Source organism: Pollachius pollachius (assembly GCF_949987615.1).
Source record: "Pollachius pollachius genome assembly, chromosome: 1".
Lineage (NCBI taxonomy): Eukaryota > Metazoa > Chordata > Actinopteri > Gadiformes > Gadidae > Pollachius > Pollachius pollachius.
In genome coordinates this window covers 6,019,668-6,025,027 of record NC_136934.1, presented here as the reverse complement: position 1 = coordinate 6,025,027, position 5,360 = coordinate 6,019,668, and the positions used below count along the sequence as shown (strand labels likewise).

The window sequence follows — 5,360 nt, the reverse complement described above, 5'->3', positions numbered from 1 at the left end:
TCAATCCACAGTCAGGGATTAGGACGGGAGAGACAGTGAGACTGAAAGAAGCACAAAGGCTGGGTGGAGGAAGAAAAGGACCAGAAACAATGAGCCAGTTTAACTGAGCTAAGCAAGATGTATTCTAGAGAGAGAGAGAGAGAGAGAGAGAGAGAGAGAGAGAGAGAGAGAGAGAGAGAGAGAAAGAAAGAAAGAAAAAAAAAGAGAGAGAGAGAGAGAAAGAAAGAAAGAAAGAAAGAAAGAAAGAAAGAAAGAAAGAAAGAAAGAAAGAAACAAAGAAAGAAAGAGAGAGAGAGAGATGTAGATAGTTTAGCAAAAGTAATGTACATAAAAGGTGATGCCGATGTTACAATTTGCAGCTCATTGGAAATAATTGCTGCTCAAGTGGAGGTTGATTGATCCGAGAGAAAGGGCAAGAGAGTATGTTTTTCCATTTTTAGCCTTTTGTATTTTTACTATCTAGATTTGTTGTCTTTTGGCAACACTCATGCCAATTTAATTGAGTGAAACATAAAGAGCAATATAGTGAGCGAGAGTAAGAAAGAGCAAGACGGCGAGACAGAGAAATAGAGAGAGAGGGACAGAGACCGAGAGAGACAGAGACAGAGCAGAGAGAGAGAGAGAGAGAGAGAGATGGATAGAGGCAGAGAGGGAGCGAGGGTTAGTTTGTCGGACGGCGTTCAACCGGCAGATATCACTGGCCAACAGAGAGAAGGGACAACGTCTGTAGAGAGAAAGAGAGAGTGAGAGAAAGAGAGAGAGGAGGAGAGGGAGAGAGATCGAAAGAGAGAGATCGAAAGAGAGAGCGGGAGCGATGCTGTGGGGAGAGTCAGCCGGCAACAACAAAAAGAGAAAATACACAGAAACAACGCAGCGAAAGGAGGTAAAGAGACGGGGGATGAAGAGTGAAGGGGTAAAGCAAGAGAGAGTCAGATAGAGAGGGAGGGCGGAGGGCAGCGGGAGAGAGAGAGAGAGAGGGAGGGAGAGAGAGAGTGAGAGTGATAGGGAGACAAAGCGACCAGGCTGGGCTCACACGCGGCAGAACAAAGAGAAGCGGTGCAGCATGGGAGCGCACCAACAACGCTGCCACCGCCATGTTAGCCGAACCCCACAGATGGCTGCGTCCACAGGACACAGTGTGTCGGGCGGGCACCAGCCCCAGCGCCACAGCTCCACGTGGACGTGTGCACACACCCACACATGCATGCATGCACAAACGCACATTGCACACCGCGGTGAGGGCGCCGCCGTGCTCATCGGTCAACTGGTCCCGTCCATCGACTAGGAAATACCAAAAAAGGAAAGAAAAACATAAAGGAGTACAGATAGGATGTGGAGGAATAAGAATAGCAATGGTTGAATTGTAGTTCATGAAAGAACTACCTCAAACACTCGAATTAGACCTTAAATAATAACGGACGATATGCTGAGAGGTCTCAGAATCATATACTAAACAAATACTAAGAAGAAAATGAAAGACAAGTGAACACAAGTATGACTTAACTCCCCCCCCCCCCCTCCCTCCCTCCTCCCCCGTGTTCCGAGGAGGCCAGAGTGGAAGCAGAGGGTAAGATGTGGAGGTGGAGCGAGGAGGACTGTTGTTCGATTTTAGCTTCAAGCGGATGAGACTCTGCAACTCAGGTAGGAGTAAAGGGGATGCAGAGTGCACATTGTCTACGTGTGTGTGTGTGTGTGTGGGTTTGTGTGTACGTGTGAGTCTGTTTGTGTGTGTGTATGTGTATTTGTATGCGTGTGTGTGTGTGCGTGTGCATGCGGGTGCTTGTGTATGCCTGTGTATATGCGTGTGTGTATGCGTGTGTGCATGCGTGTGTGTATGTGTGTGTGTATGCGTGTGTCCTGCATTTACTGCTTTAAAGGAAGGACAGACCGGTGTATCACACTTTCCTTTCAGGGAGCTTGAAAAAAACTACTAGGAGAGCAAATAGTTGACAAAGTAAAAGTGATATTTTACTCCACCTAGCTCAGGTGAAAAAGCAGAAGGGAAAAATGTTATTATGAAGCGATCAGCCATAAAGTTAAACTCCCTCTACCCTTCTCCCAGCTCAGACATCCCCATCCTCACTGTATATCCTCTCCCCCTCTCTCTCTCTCTCTCTCTCTCTCTCCGTCTCTCTCTCTCTCTCTCTCTCTCCTTCTCTCTCTCCACCATGGTTAGTCTGCTGAACTCTGGTTGGTACGAGAGCATAAAAAAAAGAAGAGGACAACAAAAAAAGAAAGAAAGAGAAAGACTGGAGAGGAAAAAAAAAAAGGCAGGAGAGCAACGTGATCAATGCGAGCAGGCACCGGGCGTCCATGGACCGGCCAATCAATGGGGGGAAAGAACCTTGCCCAGGGCCTTATGCAAATGGAAGCACGTCCCGTAACCTCGGGAGCGAACATGCGCACTAGATCAATGGGACGGGGTGGGGGGGAAGGGGGTGGGCGGGGTGAACCTTCGAGCAAGATCAGCCACAGCCAGTAAATATGTAATGATGAATCCCTCAAGATCCCCCTGAACTCAAATGAACTTCCAACTTAGGCTTCCCTCCATCAAGAGGGTACCGTGAAGAGGATGGAGGGGGTGGGGTCGGGTCTGGAGGCGGGGTCGGGTTTAGGGGTTGGGGGGGGGGGGGGGGGAAGGTGGAGTCGAGTTGGTAAAAGTTGGTACTCCAGTAGCGAGGTGGCGGGTGTGTTTCATGTTATCTAGCTAATATCGTGATTCACTTCAAATGTGCGTGCACACGATTATGAGAAATAGTGTGTGTGGGTGTGTGTGTGTGTGTGTGTGTGTGTGTGTGTGTGTGTGTGTGTGTGTGTGTGTGTGTGTGTGTGTGTGTGTACATGCGTTTGTGGGATTTGTGTGTTCTTCTTTTCCTACACGGTCAGACGAGGATAAAAAGGTATACCGGGATCAAGACAACGAACCTCACCTTTACAATGCTTGCCGGAGAAATAATGATTTTCAATTATGTCGCCATGGCAACGTCGTCGTTCTTCATTTTCCTTTTTTCCGGGTCAGGAGGAAGCACGTGGGCGACTCATCGCTCGGACGCCGCCGTGCACAAAACCGGACGCGCTCAGACAGGAAGCCAGGAGGAGGTGAATCGCTCCCTTATTAGCGACTGCTCCTCGCTTTTAAATGCTCCGGATCTTTCCTTTCTCTAACACCTCATCACGACGGAGGCAGAACCACCGGACCAAAACAGCACAATGTGTTTATGTTTCAAGAGGCAGTCGGGATCATGTTGGTCATATTCATTTGGATGTGTCCCTGGTGCCTGTCCCTGACATTACAACACAAAGAACGATTGGTAACCAGAGGAGGCTGAAAGGCATTGAGGCACCTGAAACACAGACGATGAGCCAGACTGACCGTTTGTAGTGTCTGAGTCAGAGGCTGAAGTGACACTCCCAATGTCCGCCATATGGATTCAGTAGAAGAAAACGTAGCAATTAAGAACACTTTGTGTTGCGTCTTATCCTAGCTATCTTTGTTGTCTACGGGGAATGGGTTAACCTAGCGATTGTAAGTGCTTGCCACTTGGTTCTATGAACATCCTTACTGTACCGACAGCGTATGTATTGTTGTTTCTCTTTCTTCTGACAAATGTCCTTATTTTGAATCGCTTTAGATAAAAGCGTCTTTGGAGAGAAAAAACATCTCTACAAAAGACAGATAGAATTGCAGAAAGAACGATTATGCATGGGTCATGTAAGGTTTGTTACTTAAGAACTTAAAAGCACAAAAAGACGAAAAACAAAACAATGTTATGAAAGACCGATAGAAACAGTCAATGAGTCTCTGTGTGGGTGAACTGTCATGGGCCGACCCTTTGGTTCAACCTTCAGGTGAACACCGTGGTGTGCATGGCATACATACGGATCAGACTGACAGAAATATTCAGTCTGCATCCTCGCTTGCCCAGCAACAGTACAATAATAACACATAATCAAATTAATAACGATGGTAATCAGAAAAATGCACCGAGCAGCATAAATCTTAGAAATCTCTCTTGTGGCAATCAATCTTTGTCAAATGTTGAAGAAATCTCAAAGACGAGAAAGGGGAGCACGCACACATGCACAGGCACAGGCACACACACACGCACACACACACACACACACACACACACACACACCTCAAAGATGGCACATGCAATCTAGAAACCAAAGATGCTCCTGAAACACTGAGACGGACACCAACAAAGGTGAGAATAATGGGTACATATTGAGGGGAATACTTCACAAAGCCCATTGTGCCAGTATCCTTTTCAGGCTGCAAACCCGCTGTAATTTGGTCTGCGTCATCTGCTTCTTGTCACAATGCGGCACTACAGCTTTGAAATGGACGGCAAATGAAGGCCATTTGTACGTAATCATGGCGGATAGAAGAATCCAGTGGCCCCACAATGCATTGTTGAGGTGCACAGAAGGACCTTGGTATATCTTTGTGACAGCCGGCGCGGCTAAGGTTTAGAGAGCGAGCTCTTTCTTTTTTTTCGCCCTCCCCCCTCACAACCCACATCCCCCCGCCACCTCTATTCTTATTGTTGCTTTATTTGGGGGGGGGGGGCCGGAAACAAGCAAATCAATTCAAATTAAATCAGCCTGCCCGGCCAAGACATTTAAACAGTTCCAATTTACATCCTTATGTTAAGAGCAGAACTGTTCTCCGCGAGGGCTTTTCGTTCACAAAGAAATAAGACGTCTATTTTTCAGCTGTTTAATAGAGCAGATACACTGCGAAGGAACACTGTTCTTTCATGGTATATAAAGGACCAGGCATTGTCCAGAGTACATGGCGACGGATTATAAACATAATATATACAGCGATGGAAAGCAGGACCTTGCATGATATGCCTTCATTAGCAAGTGCATGCTAACACACACACACACACACACACACAGACAAATATACAGATACAAACAGCGTGATCGCATGCACTGTCAAATACACACTTGCGTAAATAGGTATGAATTTGCGAACACATGTGCAGTCTCTCAGACTTTAGCACAGTTGGACAGACACACACACACACCATCACTGTCAAATGAAAGAAAGTAGATGTGCCAGTGTGTGTGAGACGGGGAGAGAGAGAGAGAGATTGATAAGAAAGCGAGAGCGCGAGAGAGAGAGGGAGAGAGAGAGAGAGAGAGAGAGAGAGAGAATGTGTGTGTGCGTGTGTGTATGCTGTGGACCGCCGGCCTGCTGTGTGGATTGGCAGGCACTTTTGTCACGGTGGTCCTTTTGTTTCACATCAAACAAAACGCCACAGCTTTGCATACGGCTCCACTAATTTCTCCTAGTGTGCCCCGGCCATCTATCACCGCCTCTCACCCTCTCTCCTCCTGCCCTCCCT

General features: G+C 47.3%; 1 protein-coding gene across 1 annotated transcript in view; it reads right to left on the bottom strand.

Annotated features, from left to right (window-relative positions):
* The window catches only part of arb2a (ARB2 cotranscriptional regulator A), a gene marked incomplete at its 3' end in the record, with an annotated part of 106,041 nt that overhangs the window by 36,424 nt on the left and 64,257 nt on the right, over window positions 1-5,360 (bottom strand). The window lies entirely within an intron of this gene.